The sequence below is a fragment of the Balaenoptera borealis genome, assembly GCF_965194805.1.
Source record: "Balaenoptera borealis genome assembly, chromosome: 2".
NCBI lineage: Eukaryota > Metazoa > Chordata > Mammalia > Artiodactyla > Balaenopteridae > Balaenoptera > Balaenoptera borealis.
Genome location: NC_138867.1, coordinates 99754108 through 99778796, shown reverse-complemented (window position 1 = coordinate 99778796; position 24689 = coordinate 99754108). Strand labels below are relative to the sequence as shown.

Sequence of the window (24689 nt, the reverse complement as noted above, 5' to 3'; positions counted from 1 at the left end):
TCTGCAAACCACATATCTGATAAGTTTTGTTGATATCCATATATATATATATGGAACTCATATAACTTAATAAAAACAATAATCTGACTTTTTTAGTGGGGGGCACACTGCATGGCACATGGGGTTTTAGTTCCCCAACCAGGGATCGAACCCATACCCCCTGCAGTGGAAGCACAGAGTCTTAACCATTGGACCACAAGGGAAGTCCCAATAATCTGATTTTTAAATGGGAAAAGGAATCGAATAAACATTTTTCCAAAGAAGATATTTAAATAGCCAACAGGTACATGAAAAAAGTACTCAATATGACTAATCATCAGGAAATTGCAAATCAAAACCACAATGAGAGATCACCTCACACCTGTCAGAATGGCTATCATCAGAAAGACAAGATACTGCTGACAGGATATGGAGAAAAGGGAAGGCTTGTGCACTGCTGGTGGGAATGTAAATTGGTGCAGCCACTGTAGAAAATGGTATGAAGGTTCCTCAAAAGATGAAAAACAGAACTACTATATGATCAAACAATTCCACTTCTGGGATATATCAAAAGAAATGAAATTATCTCAAAGAGATATCTGCACCCTCATGTTCACTGCAGCATTATCTACAATAGTCAAGACATGGAAACAATCTAAGTGTCCATCAATGAATGATGGGTAAAGAAAATGATTCAGCCATAAAAAAGAAAATCCTGCCATTTGCAACAATTGGAATGGAACTCAAGGGCATTAAGCTAATGAAATAAGTCAGACAGGGAAAGACAAATACTGTATGATGTCACTTATGCATAGAATCCAAAAAACCCCAAACTCAGAAACAGAGAGTGTTTGCCAGAGGGGACGGGGTGGAGGAGGGAATAGGTGAAGGTATTCAAAGGGTATAAATCTCCAATTATAAGATGAATAAATCATGGAGATATACAGCATGGTGACTAAATTTAACAATACTGTATTGTATATTTGAGAGAGCAGATCTTAAAAGTTCTCACCACAGGAAAAAAATTATAATTATATGAAGTGATAGATGCATTGACCAAGCTTATTGTGGCAAATGTTTTGCAATATATACATATATAAAATCACTACATTGAATACCTTAAGCTCACACAATGTTAGATACCATATATACCTCAATAAAACGAGGAAAAAAAGAAAAGAAGCATACATTGTCTGTACTTTAATGAAGTTATTAAAGGTGCTGAGAATTCTATTAATCAATCACAGGTTAATAAGGCAGCTCCCATATTCTACAGTGTATTAAACTTCAGCAAATGCTGTACCCTCCCCTGTTGTAGGACACCTGTAGAATAAAACAAATTGTAAAACCTGTGCCTACTATGGGATCCTTCAGGAAGCCTCAGCACCCTGGCAGGTTTGGCAATAGTGGTCTCCCCGCTCTCCTCTCTCTCTTTCTACCCGCACCCTGGCCCCGACAGCAGCTGCTCCAAGCCCTGTGCCTTTTATAAACTGAGCGCTCCCAGCCAGACTTCCAATTGTCTTTAAGGTTTCCGGAAAAATCCTTTGAGACTGGCTGATTTCAAAAAGTGGACTTTTAAAATAAGTAGAAAATAATTTTCTTTGGAACTTTTAAGTAGTTTTGAAATCAAATATAAATTATTGACCTTGAACTAACTATCTATGACAAAAATGACAAATACAAACCTCTCCACTCTTAGCCAATTGTTCTGGAAAGTTTCTGGAGTATTGTCAACCATTTTTACCTTATATAATATCCTTTCAATATATTTAACCCCTTTTAATATTGAAGCCAAGATAAAGATTATAGTTACAATCAAAACAAGTATTTGTCCTGGTTTTGATTGAATCGCCTTTTTTCCAAGTACAGATTGTCCCAATTAACTTTATCTTCTCTTTAAAGATTTGTATCCTATTTAGTGTCTACAGAACTTTAAATTACCCCATTTGCCTTTAGGTTCCCTCTGCCCTTTGATATTCTTTCACATTCTTATTTCCCAAACTTGACAAGTTCTTACTCTTCCCTGTAAACAAATCTGTCCCCTGTGGCGATTATATTTTAGTTCCTGAGAATGTTTCTTAAGCTTCTTAACCCAAACCACCACTTCCCACTGAAATAGCTTTCCTTTCTCTGTAATGATAAAATTAAGACATTTTCTTTATAAACGTTACAGTATGCTGAACACTTACTAGTTACTGTGTGCCAAGTGTTGAACTAAGTACCTTATATTTCTTAGTCTGATTTTAATCCTCACAATATGAGGTCAGTGCCATGATGAGTTCCACTGCACAGAGAAAGAGAGGTTAAGCAAAATGTCAAGGTCACGACAGTAGGAAGGAGCAGAGCCAGGATATGAATCCAGATCTCTGTTTCCAAACCCTGGCTCAAACAAAAAATAATTTAAAAAACAAAACAAAACAAACAACAACAACAAATACAAACTCTAGCTCAAGCTGCTGTGTCAAACTATAGTATCCTTCCCAATCTTTCCCCAGTTAGAATCACTGATAACATTGGTATTTTCCTTCCAAAGTTTTTCCCCAGCTTTATTGATATATAATTGATATATACATTGTATTAGGTTAAGATGTACAACATAGTGATTTTATAAATGTATGTATAATTTGTATAATGTATAAATCATTGCAAGATGATTATCACAATAAGGTTACTTAACACTTCCATCACCTCACAGTTACAAATTTTTTCTTTTTTATGGTGGGAACTTCTTAAATCTACTCTCTTAGCAACTTTCAGATATACTATATAGTATTGTTAACTACAGTCAGCATGCTGTACTTTACATCCCCAGAATTTATTCATCTTATAACTGGAAGTTTGTATCCTTTGACCACCTTCACTGGTTTCCCCGACCTCCCTCTTCCAAAATTTTAAATGTCAAACAAGCATGCCTACTCCTTGTCTCAATGCCTTCGCTCTTACCTAAAAAATTTCATATTATACACATTAGTTTGGAATTCAATAATATATTATGAGCAACTTTCAAAGTGACTATATAGGTCTTTTTCTTCCTGTCATGGCTCAACACTAGTCCACCATGGGGCAGTGTCATAACTAATTTAAGTTTAGTTAATCTAGGTTTGGTTAAACTTGATGATCATTTAGGCTGTTTCCAATCCTTTTCTGTTACATGTAATATTGCAGTGGATATCCTAAGAATACATTTGAGCATAACGCATTCGTGCATGTGTCCAATTATTACCTGAGGATGAATTCCTGGAAGTGCAATGGCAGGGTCAAAAGGTATATGTGTTTCAAATTTTGATACATATTGCCAGACTGCTCCCCAAAGTCACCAATTTGCAATCTTATCAATAGTGTTTGAGATTGAGAATGCCCCTGTTTGTCCACCTTCCCCCCAACCCCGGGCCTTATCAAATTCTGCCTATCAGAAAAGTGGGAAGTAACATCCCAAAGCACAAAGATCTAGTACAGCTCTGCATGAGCCAACATTTCGCCCTTGATAAACATAATGCCTGGGTGGGTTCCCATTGAAAATGTTCTAGATAAGAATTCCATTTACACTGATTCTGAGTTATAATTATAGGGTTATCAACTAGTGCTATTTTCAATAGTCCATATTATGATGCTACATCTATTTTGTAACAGCACAACAAAAAGAGCCCAGGGGGAAAAAAAAAAGAAAGAAATACAAAGGATGCAGAAGAAGGAGAATTCAAAGAGGAAGGAGAGGTCCTTCAAGGATATGATGGAAACTGGATGAAGAAATACTTTGCAAGGAGGAAGCCAGTTCTGTACTTTGCAATCATCCTGGAGAAGCAACAGATGTAACATTCTGCCGAACCTCAAAAGGACCACAGGTCTGTACATACTTGTATTCTGCTTAATACCCAAACTCCACAAACCTGAGCTTTGTTCCTCCTTCCTGAATCAACACCCACAAGGTCCCTGCATCAGCACTTCTTACTAATTTTACTCCACTTTTACTAATCACCTTATTTTCCCCTTCTATTGATATAAAAGGGTTTGTGCATTAGGCTCATACTCATTTTACCTTTCAAAATTCATGTTGCCATTTACTCCTTTTGTTTCCTTTAAAACCAACACCAACCAAAGCTGTTTATATTTAAGCCTTTGGAGTATAGTGTTTTTGGACCTTGGAGAAAAGAGAAGGGGAAGGAAAAGGAGAAAGAAAGGAAGGGTGAACCCCTGCTCTCAGAGCATTTTCATCAGCTCTAAGACTAGGCTTTAGCCCAGCCAGGTTTGGTTCTCTGTGTTCTCCAAGCTTAGAGCTGGAATCCTCTAGGGGGCGCTGCCCTGCCTTGCCTTCCCCAGTGGAGTGTCTTCTGCTGGGGTTAGTGTCCTAGGGAGAGGTTCCATTTCCACGAGTGAGCACCAGTCTCCCTCCCCTCGGGGCCCTCCCAGGATGGGCCCACTGCCTTTCCAGTCTTCATGCAGTGCCCACCAGAGGCAGAGCCAGCTCCAGTGCCCCTGGGGACATCTTGGGGGAGAGGAGCGTTGAGGAGTGACATCTATGTCCCAACCTCTACAAAGGCATCTGAGTTCTGAGATACAATTAGCCCCAGTGCAGCTAGGGATTTCTGTTACTCTGTGAAATCCATCTCCTTGGGGAAGAAAATGTCTCCCCACAAAAGAAGCCAAAGATGGACAAAGAAAGGGAAAAGAAGAGCCATTTGCTGACCATGCCAGGTGTTTTATTCATGTCATCCCAGTTAGGCCTGCCACCATCCTGTGTGCCTGGTTTTCTTTCTTTCCACTTTCAGTGGGAAAACAATGACTTAAAAGAAGTGAAGTAACTTGACTGGCAAGGCCTCACACCTGTGAAGCATTAGAGCTGAAATTCAGGTAATGGCCCACCCTAGGTTTCTTGGGTCCACACGTAACTCCCATCAAGCCCGAGAGCAGAACTTTCCAACCTGAGGCCTGCAGATCCCTAGCAGTCCCCCGAGTGGGCTCTGGGGGCATCAGAATGTCCTGAGACTGGGGTGCTGTTGTCTTTTGTTGGGAGGGTGTCACCAAATGACCCCACTTGGTCTCCTTTGCCCCTCCCACAGTCTGAGCACTGATGCTTCAATCAGGTGTAGAACTGCCCACCCTTGCTCTTACCCTAATTCCTCTACTGTTATCTTTTCATTAGTCTGAGGAGCCATCTTGTTAACATATTATTTAAACAACTCTTGAAAGGGTATCACTTTTGGAGAATGTGCTGGAATGAACCACGGCTATCCTGGGTCACCAAGCCTCACCCCTCCTCAAACTTTCATCAGATGCTCAGAAGGGTCCATAACCAAAAAAAGTTGAAAACTAGTGAGGAGCACGCCCACAAAGTCTTTTTTTCCTGTAAAAAAGAAAAACAAAATATGCTTCTAAATAGACCTCTAGGTGTGTTGCAAGGGCTTCCGTTCAGAGATACAGGGGCACCCACAGATGAAGTGGCCACATGTCATCTCGGTCCGATAAAACTATTATTTGCCACTCAGGGTGAGAAAAACCGAATACTTATGCATGTTACAGAGGCTTTTAATCCAGAGGAAGGAAGCTGTGGTTTTAGTTGAGGAGGAAACTGCAGCAGAGGTCTTTGATCTTTGCATTTCACAAAAAGCAACTGAAAATGTAAATAACTGTCTCCTTCAATACCGGTTGACAGCTAACAAGAAGCAGTTTTAACCATTTTATTATACACATGCACAACTGCTTTTGTTTTTCAACTAGGTAAATGATAGATAGCTGGAAAGAAAATAAGTCAGCTTCTATGGGGCACAGAGGGGCACACTGGCTCAGAAAGCCTGCCAGGGCACTATTGGAACAGTCTTAAGAGAAACCAAAAAAGCTAAGACAGCCAAGAACATTTATTAAGTGCCAACTGTTTAAGACCTACTCGCAAGGCCACCCCTGATGCAATGGAAGCCTTTTGGTGCCAAGAGGCAGGAGAGGGCAGCCTGCGTGATGTACTGCACACCAGCTGAGAAACTAAAAATTAAAGGTGGTGGAGAGAAAAATACAGGAGATTTGTATGAATTAAACAGAAAGCGAGAAACAGGTGTGAGGGGCTAGACTTGCCAACGCCAAGCCCCTGGGAAATGACGCAGGTTACCCTAAAAGAGTTTGCAGGTAGAAGTTTGTGAGAACGTCAGCAGGACAGGAGGGAAGGCTGTCGTTTGCACTAACGCTGTCATTTCATGACTCAAGGGTGCCTTAGAGCTCTGCAATATTCACTTAATAATATTCTTTTACTATCAATTATCGGTTGGGCATGATGCACAAAATACCACATGTTGAGTCATGAGTTACGGTCCTGCTCTGTAAGTTAAGGAGGTTGGAATCAGCTTCTAAACTCTGTAATTCTAAGTGAACTGGCATTAGTATTTCTCAAGATGCTGTTTGTGACTTGATTTCTCCTTGAAAAGGGGCTCTTCAGTAAATGAATGTGTGTTTTTAAATTACACGTGCAGACTCTAAAGGAGCGTAGTAGCTGATGATAAAAACAGTGTGGCTGTAAAACTCTGGCTTGTTTCAAGGCTGCTTCAATGCGAAAATAACAACTATATTTTCATCATTAAATTAGAATAAGAATGATTTCCAAATAAGTCTTGAAGGGCATCTACATACATATACACACACACTTACTAAAATACATCATATTTTGATTCAATTGATTGTAAGATACACAATTTAATAGCAGGAGTTTTAGGGGAAGGACTACAACATTACAATGCATCTCCAATTAGAATCGTTAAAAAAAATGAAAAATAGCCAACTTAGAATGAAAGACTATGGTATGAATGGATAAACATGGATGCTTAACTAGATGTGTCTATCCACCTTTCTGGAAATTTTCTCAACAAGGGACCCCTAGCAGAAGCTATGCATCTGTGTGTTTGGCTCCATCCTGACACTGAAAACACAAAAGCCAGTAAACGAATTTTATAAAAGTTGCACTAAAAAAAAGTACAATGAATGTGCATACCTTTTGACCCAACAATTCTACTTCTTAGAAACATAAATATAACTGCTTGAATACAGTGACATATAAACAAGGATGTTTACTGTAGCATTACTTGGAATATAAAAACCTATATTCCACTGTATGATACCATTTATATGTGGAAACTAAAAAAAAATACAACAAACTAGTGAACAAAACAAAAAATAAGCAGACCCACAGATACAGAGAACAAAGTAGTGGTTACCAGTGGGGAGAGGGAAGCGGGGAGGGGCAATATAAAGGTAGCAGGGGAAAAGGGTTATTATGGGATTATATGAAATCATGTGTGTGAAACTTTTGAAAACTATAAAGTGCTATAGAATTTAAAGAATGTTTCATGCAATTTAAAAAAAATAAAGAATCTATATTCCTATAAAACCATGAATGTTCAACAATAAGAGAATTCTTAAACAAATCATGACACAGTCATGGATTTGGAATATGGCATATGTATTTGAACATAGATTTGCAATGCGAAATACCATGAAGTAAAAAGAATGAAGTAGATCTCTCTGCTAATACGGACTGATGCTTGAGATACTGAATATGTGTGAAAAAAGAAAGGTCTAAGTTTTAAAAGTAACATTCCATATCTTCCTCACTGTAAAAAGCACATTTCTTCATATCTTAACATCTGGGAAATTAGTGTCCAAGCAATGGCATCTTAGAGTCTATGAAATACAGTGGTATGATCCTATTTGTGTACATATATAATATACATGCTTGAATATACATGCATAAAAATTTTCTGGAAAATTACTTCTAATCGTAACAGAGGAGAAGAAAAAGATGCTTATTTGTTTTATTTTACTTTTCCTATATTCTTTCTTAAGGTTTGAGGTGTTTCCTTGAACACATATCACTTCCAAATAAAAACAAAACAAACCACATGTAAGTAGTTTAGGAACCTCTTAGGTTCCTAAAAGGCAGTGGCTTGGACAGCCATTGGAGCAGGCTATCCCTTTTGGGAAAACCACCCCCATTAGATTTTTTATTTTACAAAAAATGAAAAGCAAGGACCAAGAAGGGGGAAGTTCACTAAGGAATCCTGAGCACCTCGCAGCACCTTTCTGATCATTGAGGCAAGTCTTGCCAAAAGCTATAGCTTGGTTTTCATGCTGGGGGTGGAGAGGATTGGGAATTCAGAATAAGTCTTGCCCTCTGGGAAGAGGGAGAAGCAAAGCAAGCAAGTGTTCTTCTCTGAGGGAGAAGGGGGGCGGGGGCGGAGATGGAGTCTGGCCAAGGTTCACCACACCAGCAGAGGATGGCAGCCAGAAGGACAAGGGCCAGGTCCTGAGCACAGGTAAGCTCAGGCCCTGGAGAACCCTCAGAAGGTGAAACTTTAGGGCAGTGCTTCTCACCTTGTGGTCCTCCATCCTTGGAATTACTAGTGAGGGGGCGGAGGAGGCGGGGATGGTAATCCTCTGGCCTACCCAGGTCTAAGGCAAAAAAATTTCCAGTAGCAGTCCAACAGAGGCCTGAGTTACCATGATTTGAATATTTGCATCTGTCACATAAGGTGGGTAACTTTTATAATACATAAAAAAAATAGATTAGAGGTAACAGAGTTTAACAAATTTTGTTCTAAATGATTTTCAAAACTAGAATTGAAAAAAAAAGAAAAGAAAATGGAAAAAAAACCAAATAAAAGCAAAAAACTAAAACTAAAAATTAGAATTGATACTACCATTCAAAGAGGGAGGACCTAGATCTTCTGGGATTAAGACCTTTATATTCTAACTGTTGTTATAAACTGAAGCAAACACTTGGAAATTTCATCTTCTCCTTGATGAGAAAGTATACCCCTCCCCCATTTATTAAAATGAGAAAATGGCCCCTTGAAAAATAAGTTCATTTCTGAGGGGAGCAATTCCTAAAATGACTAACAGGATGTTTTAAACACCCAATATTTTCTCAGACCTTCCATTTTCTTTTGCAAATCAGCTTACTTAAGTTCTGCTCATAGGGTGAGCCTGTGCCCAAGTTATCACAGCACCAAAACTTACACTTCAAATGTCTCTTCCTCTGTTGTTTCAGTTTGGAGTTGAAAGATTTAAGTTTACCTCCTTCCTCTCTCTAAGCAATGTGGCATTTTTTTCCTCTTTATATCGTGATAGAAGGCATATTACATTGACTTACTTATAAATGATTTAATTATATGTCCTCTTTCAACAGTAATTTTCACCTCACCATTCCTTCAGGACTTTTCTGTTCTGGTGCAGTGCAGCTTCAAACACAGGGTTAGAATTTAGGGAAATATATCACTTAAATCAGTTGGTATTAAACAGAGATGTATTGACTTGCTTCCTGATGCATCCAAAACAGAACCTGTGCTACAAGATTTATATAGAAGATCACTTAAAGTAATTTCTAAAAGGATACTATCAGTTTATTGAAAGGAAATTATTCCCTGAAAAGAAAACAGGGATAGTTACGTTACTTTCATCTGAGAGAAGTGAGTTCATGTAATAACGGCCTTTGATTTCGCAACATCGCCAATAAGCCCGTAATGGTGATGACTATGCATTATATTCAGATAAGGATTCCGAAGTGCAGGCTTTGAGGACTTTGGTTGCACCATGAATCATCAAAGCAGGGAAAGGGTTCAGGTTTCCCTGTGGGTCATGGAGAGCCACAGTTCCCAAAAGGCCATCACTATCTCCTGCAGCAGTCACCATTCTACCCCCTCCCCACAAGCTCTTTTCCCTAGGCAACTCCATCTGTGTTTAAACAAGAAGACAATAAGGATTTTTCTTACCAGTCAAGGTAAGATTCGTACGGAGCACATCAAAAACTGACAACCAACAATGAGGAAGAAGTCAAGTTATACAGAAGACGTTTAAATGCCACGCTGGTATATCCCTTGTTTCAGACCAGCTGGCCTCTGTAAGCTTACAGTGCACCATTGCATTCACTCATTCATTCATTCCCTTAAACACAGCGTGCCCACTGTGTTCCCTAACGAGGGATCCAGCCCCTTCAGACAGGCAGAGGGTGTAGTGATTCAGGCTGTGGAGCCAGCGTGTCTGGGATCAAATCCTACTTCTATCAACAGTAGCAGCAAGACCTTGGGTGAGTTGTACAATGTCCTGTGACTCAGTTTAGTCATCCTTAAAGTAGAGAAAATAATAGCATCTATAGCAAAATGTCGCTATGAGGATTAAATGAGTTAATACAAATTAAAGCCTTCGAAAAGTGCCTAGTATTTAGTAACTGCTCAATAAATGCTATTCTAATTATTGGTGTGGGGGAGGTAGGCCAGTAGACCCACAACTATAGTAGAGTCAAGGCGCTGAGGGAATCCAGAAGGGGAGCATCTAATGTATATGGGGGTATCGGGGGTTTAGAGAAGGAGGGCACACTTGGAGCATCTCAAATCAGGAGTCCAGAGCGATGTGGCAGGTAGGCAATCAGTGCAGGAGGAAAAATATGTGTGAAAGTTTAGAGTCAACTAACTGTAAGAAATAGTTCAGAAGGGCTGAAGTACAGAATGCCTCTGGAAAAGGGGAAGTGAGGCTGGAAAGTTGGACTGGAACTGATCCTGAAAGCAGAGGGGAGCAATTTTGAGAATTTGAAGCTTGGGCGGGACAGGATGGGATTCTTGTCCTAGAAAAGAGCCCTCAGCGGGAAGACCCATGGAGGGCAGCCTCTCCATTTATACTCAGAAGACAGAGGGCAGAAATGTTGAGAATATTTCCATTCAAACTGGTTGAAATGTTGACAGTTGGAAACCACTTACCTGGTAAATTTACTTAGGTGAAATATTTCACCCCCGAACAATGGTGGGAAACCATTGCACAAGGTGATAGAAACTAACTATTGTTTTATATTTACTTCTTGCTATTGGGTTCACTTACACAATGCGACAGGCGAGAACTTACAGGAAGGGTGACCATCTCATGAATGCATGTGCCAGTGCTAGGGAGAGGCTCGCCCTTTCCTCCCATCGCTTCCTGTTCTGCCCATGGTTATTCTTGTTCCTGCGTGGAACGTCTGCTGAATTCAACTTGTTTTTCCTTTCAGTTTTATTTGTCTGAAGCAAGCATTCAACACTTCTGGTTTCTATGCCACTATATATCTCCTTGGGTTTACTTCACCCACTTGTACCCAGAGGATGGCGGGAGAGAAAGCCCTGTCTCCTATCTTTGAGGGCCCTGAGATTCAAGTCAAGACGCGTAGTGGTGCTGACCCTCCAGAGGCTCAGGTCCAGCTACCTGAGCCCATCCCGGAGCACACAGCCTTCCCCACGCTGTACACGGCAGGAGACAGCAGAGGGAAGAGGAAGGAGGCGAAGTGTTTTCTGCGTAGCATGTTGTCAGTAGCAAAACATTAACTGGGACCAAATCCTCTGGCTTCCGAACTCTGAGCATTTTCCACCAAGCAACAAATACTTTAAGCAAAACACAATGCTCATTACAGTAAGCATATTCTTTATGACCTCGCTGGTGTGAGTAATGGAAAACCAAGTAGTTATCTCTAACCAAATTGGAATGTTTATTCTGGCTGCAGAGCTGTTCCCCTGAAGGAATCCACCCGGAAACCAGGCCCCAGTTCCCCAGTTTCTCCGATTTTTGTGGTTTCTGCTCTATAGGGCTCTAGGGCATAGGAAGAGTCTTTCTCAGAGAAGAGAAGCAGAGTAGGATACGGCAGGCATGACAGGTGGGTCTTCCCAAACAAAGTTCTAAAACATAATAAAGTCAAATGAATGAAGGCGGAAATTATAGTTTTAATGGCTCAAAGTATAACAATTTATGATATCAAATATCTAACGAGAAGTGGAAAATCCAAGTTAGGAAGTATCTCTCCTTCAATGGTGATGCAAAATGAGGACAGGGAGAAAGTCCAGGGTTATTTTCAGTTTTCTCCTTTTCTCCTCGGCACATGACAGGAAACTTGCTTTGCTTTGCAGTTTGGGGTTTTCGTTTGTTTTTGTAGGAGAACCATCTTAGCTCATATGCTTCAAGTGTTAATTAAGAATGGAAATTAATGCACTGAGCCAGCTAACCCTGATGAAAAGATGATGGTCAGATGGGAAACACCCTCCATATGAGCTCATAAAACATCCATTAAAGAGGAGGGGGGACACGGTGGAAAACCAGATGCCCCCCTGCTCAATATGGGTGAATAATTTGACAGTTCTGCAGAACCAATTCTCAAGAGAAACAGAAGTCACTTTCAGCCCATCCTTCCCAAAGAAAGGTGAATTTTTATTTTTAACACTTACCCAGTGACTAGCAGGAAACATACTAGAAGCAGAGGAAAAAAAATAACTATTCAAGGTTCTAGAAATTATTCTCTCTCATAAACAGATGCCCATATTTCTGGATTATCTCCCTTGGAATATAAGCCTTTTGAGGTTATCACCAGGAAAGCACAGGGATCTTCCTGTCCATAAAATACCAGTAAGCAGTTACAGGAAACTGTAGCTTAGAACCAAATGACCTGAACATACTTGACTTGGTTTGAAGGTGAAGTTCAATCCACTGGCCAGTCTGACCCCAAATAGGTCACCACATGTGGTCCTATGATTCAAAATATCTAGTGAATGATTAACCAACCCTGCCTTTCTGTCTTGATACTTCCAGGCCAGTTCCCATTTCTTTTCCACATAAAGACAATTTGTTAAAAGTCTTTAAAAATTGTAAATCAGAGTTCTATGAAAAAATTAGTTCCACCAACATTCCCTGAGGGCCTAGTAAATGTCAGACATAGAAGTGGGTGATAAGACACAAAGATGGGGCTACCAGGTCTCCAGCCTGAAGGAGCTGGGGCACATAAATAACAGACAAAAATCACATATAATTGAGTTATGTAGAGAGTAACATGAAGATCCAGAGAAGGAAGTGCCTAGGGCTGCTGAGGGAGGATCAGAGAAGGCTTGCCGTAGGAGATGATGTTTCACTGGGGCTTTGGAGGCTGATTAGGAGCTGGCCCAGTAGAGAAGGGAGACCAGGGAAAGATAATCAGTAGGAACAAAACAATTCACAGAAGGATACAAACTGTGGAGTATTCCAGATGGCCCGGGAATAAGGTGCCCAATGGGGAACGGTGGGAGGGAGGATAGAAAGACAGGGTGAAGCAAGATATGAGGAGCTCTGAACACTAAGGAGTTCAGACTTGAATCTGTAGGCAATGTGGTTGATTAATTGATGGTTTTTACACATGGAAGTAACACAACTGGGTGACAAGTGCAAGAACGGACTGGAAGCCAAGAGACAGGTGAGAAGACATAATAATCATGCTTAGAATTAGCGATCTGACTTCCAGACAATTGTCTCCATCACTTTCAAATCAAAGCTTCAGACCCATTTGCAACATTTTTAGCATGCGGGCAGCCTAAAACCTGCCTCAAAGATGGTCACCGCCGTAATTAGCATCCACACCTATGGTACCTCACCCCAGAAGAATGCCTCTTCCTCTTTCTCATCTACCTCAAGTGCATTCCACAAAGGCAGTACATCGCATCAGTTAGCCTGAGGTTTGTGGAAGAAAGGCCTCTGACAGAGAATATGTTCCAATACAACCAGGAGAGTAAAATTGATAAGAGCACAGCCTGTCAAGTCACAGGCAGTCCCAGCACTAACATTTACCAGCTGCTTGATCACAGGTACTTTATCCAGCCTCTCTGGCCTTAACTTTTCTCATCATAAAATAGGAACAAAAAAATGATCTTTTTCAGAATGTTGATATGAGGTTTAAAAATAGATCTCTGTACAAGTATACAGTAAGCATGGAAAATACTCATTCTTTTACCCACTTTTTTTATTTTAATTTATTTATTTATTGCTGTGTTGGGTCTTTGTTTCTGTGTGAGGGCTTTCTCTAGTTGCAGCAAGTGGGGGCCACTCTTCATCTCAGTGCGCGGGCCTCTCACTATCGCGGCCTCTCTTGTTGCGGAGCACAGGCTCCAGACGCGCAGGCTCAGCAATTGTGGCTCATGGGCCTAGCTGCTCCGCGGCATGTGGGATCCTCCCAGACCAGGGCTCGAACCTGTGTCCCCTGCATTGGCAGGCAGATTCTCAACCACTGCGCCACCAGGGAAGCCCCTTTACCTACTTTTGACAATAAAAAGCATCTACAATGGGATACTGCTTCTAAGTTTCAAGTATTAAAAAAAATCCAGCTACTGACAACTATTACAAATGACATGGTTTTAGATGGTCTACTTTTCTAAGATTGAGGGTTCCCTGTAAAGCCGTCAAGCTTATTTTAACTTTATCCTCTCTAAAATATGTGACACTTACTTAAATGGAATATGCTGATCAAAATTGAACCTTTTTTCTGACGATGTGATCACCATGATTTTCTCAAGTGCCTGCTGAGGTATAGGGAAGGGCTAACACATTAAAAGTGACTTGGGGCTTCCCTGGTGGCGCAGTGGTTAAGAATCCGCCAGCCAATGCAGGGGACACGGTTTCGAGCCCTGGCCTGGGAAGATCCCACATGCCGCGGAACCACTAAGCCCGTGGGCCACAACTACTGAGCCTGAGCTCTAGAGCCCGCAAGCCACAAGTACTGAGCCCACATGCCACAACTACTGAAGCCTGTGTGCCTAGAGCCCGTGCTCCGCAACAAGAGAAGCCACGACAATGAGAAGCCCGCACACAGCAACGAAGATCCAACACAGCCAAAAATAAATAAACAAATTTATTTTTAAAAAATAAATAATAAAAGTGACTTGATAGGAATATAGCCCCAATATTTTATAATAACTATAAATGAACTATAACCTTTAAAAATTGTGACTCACTATGTTGTACACCTGTAACTTATATAATATTGTACAACAATATCTCAATTTTCTTTTAAAGTTAAAAAAGAAAAAAAAGTGACCTGATATACTGTGGATTTGCTGTCAATGGGGGTTAAATTATATCCCAAGAATGTCTAGAACGTTCCCCACTATAACATGTAAAATACATTTTGCAAGTGTTATCTGACATCCACACAATAATAGGCTTGTGACTGCCTTTTTCTCTTTATCCTTATATTTTTAAACTTTTTCATTACATAAAATTTCAAACATACACAAAAGTAGAAAGAAGAGTATAATGAGCCCTTACTCTCAATCACCCACCTTCAACAATAATCAACAAATTGCCAATCTTGTTTCCCTTACATCTTTCCATCCCTTACCCCTTGTTGGTTACCTTTTCTTTTTTATAGCTTTATTGGGGTATAATTTATAACCCAGGTACAATGCAATGGTTTTGGATAAATTTAGAAAGTTCTACAACCATCACCACAAGCCAGTTTTAGACCATTTCATCATCCCACAAGGGCCTGTTTGCCCTTAATCCCCATTCTCACTTCAGCTTCAGATAACCACTAATGTACTTTCTGTCTTTACACATTTGCCTTTTCTGGACATTGCATATAAAGGCAATCATATAATATGTAGTCTTTTGCAACTGGTTTCTTGCACTTAGCATAATATTTTTAAGGTTCATCCATGTTGTAGCAGATATAGTACCTTCTTTTTTACTGCTAAATACTTTTCCATTGTATAAATATATCACATTTTGTTATCCATTCACCAACTGATGGATATTTAGGCTGTTTCCAGTTTTTGGCTCTTATGTAGAATGCTTCTACGAATATTTTCATAGAAGTATTTGTGTGAACATATGTCTTTATTTCTCTTTGCAGATACCTAGAAGTGGAATTGCTGGGGTTTTATTGCCTTCTACCCAATAGCATCGCAAAATATCAGAGTTTGAATGGACCTTAAACATCACATGTTGCAACCTTTTATTTAACAAAAGAGGAAACTGAAGTCCAGAGGCATTAACTGATTTGCTTAGATTCACAGTTCACTGGTGACAGAGACAGGATTTAGACCCAGAACTTCCCATTTTTTCTTTTTTCTTCTTTTTTAGTCAGTTTCATTGTCCCCCCCCCCCCTCCCCAGAAACATCTCTCCTGGAGACCCTCTTCACTCTGCTCCATTCCAGACTGGCTGTTCTCTCTGTTCCAGAGCTGCTATTGAAGAATTTCTCTCCTTAGTCAATGTAGGACTCCCTTTCCCCTCTTGTCGACTCTCACATCCTCCCTCCCATCTTAAGGCCCACTGCTAACCTCTGGGGAATCTGGGAACTCATTTCTGAGCCCTCCTGGGATTCCGTGAGCACATCAGTTGCTTCTGGTCCTCTCCCCTCACCCTCCTGCAGGTATTTTATTCTTGACCATTTCTCTCTGCAAACTCATTTGTCATCAGTTCATCTGCTTTCCTTCTTCAAGTCCTGTGTCGTTTAGGGTTATAGACATCTCCTAAGTTTATGAGAATATAGCGTGTAGAGAATATTCCTAATCTTTTGCCTTTTTTAGTTGTTTGGAGGGAGTTGCAAGAGAAGAAAGCAAAATTGTCTTTGCTAGCTTGAAACCAGGAGTCTCCAACAATCATGAGACTGTGGTGAAATACTTGGTAAATGAAATTACAGGGATGATGAAAATTTCATTCAAGCTAAGGGGAAGGAGATAAAACCCTGCCCCAAATTCTAAACAAGAGTTGTATTTCATCAGTGTCTTTACATGTGCATGAAAAAAGGCTGCTCTTCACTATTCAAAGAGGCAAGCAGCCCTGACTTCACTCTGTGGCTGGTTATTACTCCATTTGCCTAATTTAGGCAAAATTAGAACTCTGTTTGAGGCTGAAAATAATCCACGGGGATTTTAAAAATAAAATTATTATCCCAAGTTTCCTATAAATATGTTGGCAAATACCAAGGACACAGTACTGATTCTACACACTTTTTTTTTTAACCTATATAAATCAAATCTACTACAATTGCTCTCTCTTTTGAAAAATGTTTAGCTCCAAATTATGCACCACAGGAAGGAAGTGGTGTCTATACTTAAATATAGTAATTGGTTGCTATTATCCAATCAGTTAGCAAATATTTATTGGGTACCCAGTGCGCTAGGCACAGCAGGGGAAATAGAAATGGATAAAGATATGGCCCTTATGACCCTTGTAATCTACTTGCGATAAGACAAAAACATGAAAAGTTAAACAGTGCAAGGAAGTATGTGATTAGGCGGCATGGTTAGAAGTGTTACAGAATTTTAGAAATTACAGAGTTGTCAACTTGGATAATACCAAGGAAAAAAAAGGAAGTAAGGGCACCAAAACCCTAAAGCTCATACATAGATTAAAGCTGAACAATGTCAATGATTATGTCACTCGCCTGCTCAAAAACCTTCAATGGGCTCATCACTAAGAATCAAAGAAAGTCCAAACTCCCCAGCTTGGCCTTCAAGACCTCACAGGCCCTGCGTCTTTCGCCTTGCCAGGTTTTGCTCCAGCCAAATGTTCCTTGAGCACACCGATACCTAATGCTGTTCAATCCCCTCTTATCTCCTGATGCCCTGTCCTTCAACACCCTTTCCCACCACCTCAGCTACTGAAAACCCATCAGTTTTACATTCTATCTCCTTCCCGGGGGCACTCCCAACACTGTTTTTTCATTACTGCACAAGATCTTTGCCTCTTAAGATAGCCAGTCTCCTCTTGACCCCCCAGTGATTCTCACTTCCTCATATTCACTCCCTGGTACAGTCTCCTCCCACACTGAACACAATCACCTGTGTAACCAATAGAATACTGTGGAAGTGATGGTGTGTTACTTCCAAGGCTTGATCATAAAAGACATGTGAGGCTTCCACTTTGTGCTCTCTCGTATCATTCACTCTGGGGAAAGCCATCCACCCCATGTCATGAGGACACTCCTGTAGACCTATGGAGAGAGCTACATAGTGAAGATCTGAGGCCTCCTGCTCAGACCCAGCACCCACTTGCCAGCTATGTAAGTGAATCATCTTGGAATAGGATCCTCAGAAAAAAATCCAGAAGAAGCCTCAGAAAAACCTTCAGATGTTTGCAACTTCTTGACTCTAACCTCATGAGAGAATCCAAGTCAGAATCACCCAGCTAAGCTGCTCCCAAATTCCTGACACACTGAAATTGTGTGTTATAATAGGTGCTTATTGTTATTTTTAGCTGCTAAGTTTTAGAGCAATTTGTTACACAGCAATAGATAACTAATACACCTCTCGGTAGCAGTCAGCATTCCAATTATTTGCATCCTACCCTTTTCCCTAGAACTAGATTAACATTTCTCAGAGGGGAGGGACCTTCTTTGTCATTTTTCAATTCTCTCCATGCTTTAGTAGGACACTTAGTAATCATTAGTTGACTAAATGATAAAAGAACAGAAAAACCAAATGAAACCATTGATGAAGTTGTGCCTTGGGCTGACTTCATATCAGTTTGGATGATTCTGTAATTTTTTTTTTTAACTTTATGGACTTGGTAGTGTGAAAGTTGTAACAGCTGGTAGTCTGGATTCTGATCCCAGTCCTGGCTTTTAGGAAACACTGCCAGGAATACAGAGAAACCTTGCGTCATCTCTACCTCAGGTCTTGCCTCCCACCCTGACATTATCCCAGGGCAAGAGCAGCTTCACAGTGTCACAGGCGATACATAGGCGGTGGGGCAGGGCAGGAGTCAGGCATGGGATGGGGGGGAGGAGACTGGCAACAATAAATAGTAACCACTTAAAGGGTTTGCTGTTGGTCAGCCGTGTCTAAACAGCCTAAATCTGGTAGAATCCCCAGAACCGAAGATATTTCATAGGTTTCTCATTGAGAAGACTTCTCATGAATCCTCTAATATTTTAGAGAGGCTCCAGCCCAGTGCAGGTCCTCTTTGGAATTCAGACTAAGTTAGGGTCTAACAGAGTCCTCGTAGGTCTTCTTGGGACTCACTGGAGCTGGTCTGGGTGACTAGTAAGACCGAATACCTCTCTTAAAGCCATAAATGAAAGCAGAAAAAAAAAAAAAATCAGGACCAATTTTTTTGGGTCCTTTTATAGACCAAACCATAGATAATCACACAAGGATGTAGTCACCCATCTAGAAAACACAAAGAAATCCAATCATCATTCCTATGCTAAATTATAGGCGGTTATACACAATAACTAGAGTAAAGCAAGGATACAGATTTTCCTTAATTTACGATGGGGGTCCTGATAAACCCATCATAAGTTGAAAATAACATAAGTTGAAAATGCATTTAATACACCAATGTATGGAATATCATAGGTTAGCCTAGCCTGCCTTAAATGTGCTCAGAACTCTTACATTAGCCTATAGCTGGGCAAAATCATCTAACATAAAGGATTTCGTATAATTAAGTGTTGAATATCTCATGTAATTTATGGAATACTGTACTTAAAGTGAAAAACAGAATGGTCGTGTGGATACAGCATGGTTGTAAGTGTATGGGTAGTTTACCCTCGTGATCACGTGGCTGAGGCTCACTGCCCAGCATCACAAGAGAGTACGCACCATCTATCACTAACCCAGAAAAAGATCACAATTCAAAATTCGAACTACAGTTTCTACAGAATACACAAGGCTTTCCCACCATTGTAGTCAAAAAATTGTAAGTCGAGCCATCGTAAATCAGGGACCGTCTCTAATTATAAAATATACTAGTTCCTAACAGGCGAGCTGGCCCAGAAAGTAAACTTACCTTGAATTGACATCTGTATGAATGATTCTGACAGATGATAGAAATAGCAAAATAATTAAGAACCTCCAGATAGGAAAGCTACAAAATCACATTAGAAGACAGTTGGTTCTCATTTTAAAAAGAAGGAGTGAATGTGGCTTTAAATCAACAAAGGGAGTACAAATCTAGTCAATTTAGCCTAGGGCCAGAGAGAGAAGATTAGTTCCAAGAATGAGTATACAGTGCTTGTTAGAATTCTGTGCAGTTTAATTTTAAATGCCTCTCTCTCTCTTTAGAGACTATATCCACAGACCTCAAAGAGATTCTGGTATTTAGCCTAATGATTTCCACATGTTAAACACACCTCATTGCTTATAGGCACCAGTCAAATTAGTTTCTTCTGAAAAAGGAGGCTAGGGTCTGATTCTTCCATGTAAAATTATTCCATTCTATTAGTGAGCAAGACCCGAACTTCATCAGCAAACAACTTGAGGCTAGTTACACAAACCTACTGATAAGGAAAGGCTGTCTTCCAGCTGTTCCCAACACCTTTGTAAATAAAGAGCCATTGCTTGGGCAAAACTCTGTCTAATCTCTTAAAGATGTGTATTTCATTTAAGAAAACATTTTAAAGTGGCTCACGATCTTAATCTCATTTATTGTGCTGCAAACTTCAATCAAATCGTTTGTTAATATTTTTGCTCCAGTATATCTCAGCAATATCAGAATAAGATCATGTCTTTTAAAAATACACAATGCTGACATTCCCTCAGGCTACATCTTTGCTTTATAATCTCCATCTCTTGCTCAAGAAAGGCATCAACTAAATTCCAATCATTTCACTGAGAAAACAGAGTCAAAATGTCCATAAAAACATCGGAAATTGTGTAGGAAATATGTTAAGAGAAAAGAAGAATATTAAACTGTGTCTATGCTATGGTCACAGCTATAATATTTAACTATGGATAAGGATGGAAAGAAATAGGAAAAATGAAACAAGTTTTTGGCTCACACACATCTAAAATCTTACTATTATTTTTTCTTTCTCATTTCCTTTACTTCTGCTTGGAGTTGTCTTAATAGTGGGTATAGCTTGTTGGCTTTTTTTAATTATCAGGATAAGATCTCACCTCATCAGACAAGATCTTAAGAGCCAGTTACTCATGTAAAGGGTGGTAACTGCCTGGACCACCCTAGAAAGATGCATGTCTGTCTCTCTCTGAACATTCTTCAGGGATAGCAACTCCACAATTTCCAAGTTTAATCCCTGCAGGGGGAAAGAAACTCTGTCTAACCTGCTGTTAGTAGTGGATCTCAAGAAAATGAAACTAAAATAATCTTTTAAATGAATGTAAAAATGATATTTGGGTAATCATAAAAATGAAGTCATTCATGTTTCCTGAGAACATGGGGACAGAGATAACTTCTAGTGATGAACAAAACTTAGTTACTGCTCTCAGGAAAGATATCTAGTAGGGCGAAGACAGCTGCAAATTAAGGTGCAATGTCATAACTTATAATATAATCAACATAAAGATAGGAAGACCAGAATGAGCTATTCACATTCTTAAGAGGAAGAGATTACTTTTGGACTTTTTTTCCTGGTAAAGAACAGAACCAGGAAAAGTTGCATGGAGGAGGCAACATTTGAAATGGATCCCGAAGGAAAGTTTAAGTTTGTCCAGGAAAGAGAAGCAATGGGCATGCAGGAAAGGGGGGTATAACCAGCAAAGACAAAAGCAGGGAAGAGTGGGGTGTGTTCTAGACAATGCACAATTTAGGAACGGGAACCAAAGGAAACATGCAGAAAAGCAGTGGGGATGAGACCTAGCCTTGAAGATGGAGAGAAGGGTGAGGCAAGTGAGCAAATATTGTTCTTTGGGGCCTGGGCAAGGAGTCTTGCATTTGCTATTCTATTTAGTCCCAACAACTTGTTTTACAAGTAAGAAGACTGAGGCTCCAAGAAGTCACGTACAGTTTCCAAAAAGCACGCCCATCACCTACATATCCCAGAGCTAGCATTATGCCCGGTGCCCAGCAGGTCCTCGACAAATACTGCCGAATGCATGGATGAAAAGTCAGCAGGCCCATGCGCTGCCGCTCCGCCATATTGCTCTTCCAGACTTGTTTCTGATACACATTGGGTGCCATTGACAATTTGGGGTTAGAGGACGCGTAATCTGAGACTGTGTGTTAAGAAGAGGAGGTGGGGGGGTTACCTAAAGCCAGGAGACTAGTGTTTATAGACAACACCTTGCTTTGCTCAGTATGCTTTGTTTATATGGATTTTTCCAAGGAAGTATTAGACTGCCTCCTCAAAAACTCAACTGAAATCTAAATTCTCTCCTTTACCAAATGTATCTTTATTATGAAATTTAAGACAGATATTTAATTTAAGAAGAATGATAGAAGGTATAAAATGAAAAGTTAACTTCCTTTCCCTTCTTCAAATCCAAAGTTCCACTATTAATAGTGTATTGTTCATTCTTTAAAAAAAAAAAAAAAGCTTATGCACTCATAAACATATAATATACCTTTTTTTAAAACATAATGAGATCATTATTTTGCTCTGTGATTTAATCTGTCCTGGAGATCTTTCCATATCAGTGCACAGAGACCAGCCTTATTCTAAAGCTGCATAATGTTTCATCTCACGGAAGTACCGTAACGTATGTAAGCTGTTGATGCATATTTAAGTTGTTTAAAGTTTTCATTTTGTTTATTCCTAAAAACAACACTGCAATGAACTCTTTTTGTCTCAGACTGAATTCACTTGTGGTCACACGTATCCGCTTCCTGGATAGTCACAGGTGGGATCTCTGGTGTAAGACATCATTTAGCAAATTTCCTCGGATGTTACTATAGTTAGCAGTCACTTGTCTTATGAAGGGGAACACAAAGATAACCTAAAAATAAATTTACTCACAGGAGTATCTCACTTTGTAGTCCTAAAGCCTCCTGGAAAGACTCAGGGTCAGAGCTCTAGCTCCCCACCCTGAGCCCCTGGTATAGAATTCCTCATTCCACACTGGGGCAGGGTGGCATTCCTCCTTCCAGACGAATCCAGGGCTCTATCCCTCTTGCTTTACCAGTGGCTTGGTGTCCATGCTTAAAATGGCAATGAAAAGTGCAGATGATAACAATCAACAATCAGAATCGCAGAATTTTAGAGCTGGAAGGGATTAGAGATTATGTAGTCTACACCTTACATTCCTTAGATGTGGCAATTAAGACCCAGAGGGGTGACTGCCTCAGCAAAATCACCCAGCCAGTTGCCGCAAAGCAGCCACTCACCTATCCAGAGCTTTTTCCATTACGTGGTACCAAATAACATCTGCATCTTCTGCTCAGCTATTTCAAAAATATCATGTAAGCAAAATGGGTCTATAATAGTTCCCTGGGTAGAAATAATAATGCTTAAAAAACAAAATTCTGAGAACATATGTACAGATAGCATGGATAGGAAGAAATTCTTAAAAACCTTATTTTAGATCATTTTAACTCCTTCCTCCACCAAATTCACGACTAGAATGTCTAACAAGTGTCAATATTGACATATTTAAGCTTCACCTGCCTTCTCCTGCCCCTTGTGGAGGCGTTAACAAGCAAGTGCTGCTAACACTGCTGACTGTTATCAGCAAGACATGCAGCTCTCAAGTTGTCTGCAGTCCTGACAATGGATTTTCAGACCTGGGACTATTCCAGGCTGTGAGACTCTGGAGCCCTATTCCTATTACTCCCCACTCCCCCTCCCATTCAGGCTGCACAGTCTAAATCAGGGATCTTGAATAGCTCTGAGAAAAGTCTGTTCAAGATCTAAACATTATAGGGTTGTCAGCTCCACCCTCCAACCTCCAGAGCCCAGCAAGGTTACTGACCTTGGGCAAGACCCACAAGCTTCCTCGGTAAAGCCTGTGGGTTTTTTTTTTTTTAATATATAATTTTTATCTTTTTATTGAAGTATAGGTAAGTGTACAGCAAAGTGATTCAGCTATACATACATATATATCTATTCTTTTTCAGATTCTTTTCCATTATAGGCTATTACAAGATATCGAATAATATAGTTCCCTGTGCTATACAGTAGGTCCTTGTTGAGCCTATGTTTCTTCATGAGGAAGTACAGCAATGTGGTTAAGAACCAAAGGATATGAATATCAGTTTTGCTTTTGGCCTTGGGTAAGGACTTAAACTCTTACGGTCTCAGTTTCCTCATCTTTAAGATGGGAATAATAATGATAGAATGTAGGATTTGGTAGAGGCTCAACATTTATTGAGCTTAGTATAATGCCTGGCACATAGTAAGTGCTCAGTGAATACTGAGCCTCTACCACCACAGCTGGCTCACCAGGAGCCAACGAGAGGCAAAAGGCAAAAACACAGGCAGCTGGGAGTAGAAAAAGTCTTCAATATGATTTCTGCTGAATTAACAAAAGCAGACTAGACAGTGGTTACATTTTTATACAAGTTCATATTTGCTTATGGAGATTCCTAGGAGCAAACGAGTCATTCCCAGGACTGTCTCAACTGAGACTTGAAACACTAGATCTGGGTTTCTGCAGCCACTGTGGAAAACAACAAGGCAGTTCCTCGAATAATTAAATACAGAACTACCATATGACCCAGCAATTCCACTCCTGGCTATATATCTGGAGAAAATGAAAACACTAATTCAAAAAGATATGCACCCCTATGTTCACTGCAGCATTATTTACAATAGCCAAGATATCAATGGATGAATGGATAAAGAAGATGTGACATACATGTATGTATATGTATGTGTGTATATATATATATATATATATATATATATATATATATATAATGGACCATTACTCAGCCATAAAATGAATGAAATCTTGCCATTTGTGACAACACAGATGGACCTTAAGGGCATTATGCTCAGTGAAATAAGTCAGACAGAGAAAGACAAATACTATATGATTTCCCTTTATGTGGAATCTAAAAAACGAAACAAATGAACAAACAAAACTAAACTAAACTAAACTCAGACACAGAGAACAGAATGCTGGTTGCCAGAGGGGAGGAGGGTTGAGGGGGTGGGGAAAATGGATAAAGGGGGCAGGGGGTCAAGAGGTACAAACTTCCAGTTGTAAAATAAATAAGTCATGGGGATGTAGTGTACAGCATGGTGACTATGGTCAATAATACTGTAGTATATATTTGAAAGTTGCCAAGAGAGTAGAC

The 24689-nt window shown here is 40.0% G+C and overlaps 1 protein-coding gene and 1 long non-coding RNA gene across 2 annotated transcripts in view; both read right to left on the bottom strand.

The window, feature by feature from the left end:
- The window catches only part of TNFAIP8 (TNF alpha induced protein 8), a 122893-nt gene that overhangs the window by 81067 nt on the left and 17137 nt on the right, over positions 1-24689 (bottom strand). The gene's annotated exons all lie outside the window — the stretch shown is intronic.
- LOC309622566 lies at positions 1744-23427 on the bottom strand. Its single transcript, XR_014240982.1, has 2 exons — positions 8329-23427; positions 1744-2263 (listed from the first exon to the last, which is right to left on the bottom strand). It is a non-coding gene; the product is annotated as an uncharacterized lncRNA (long non-coding RNA).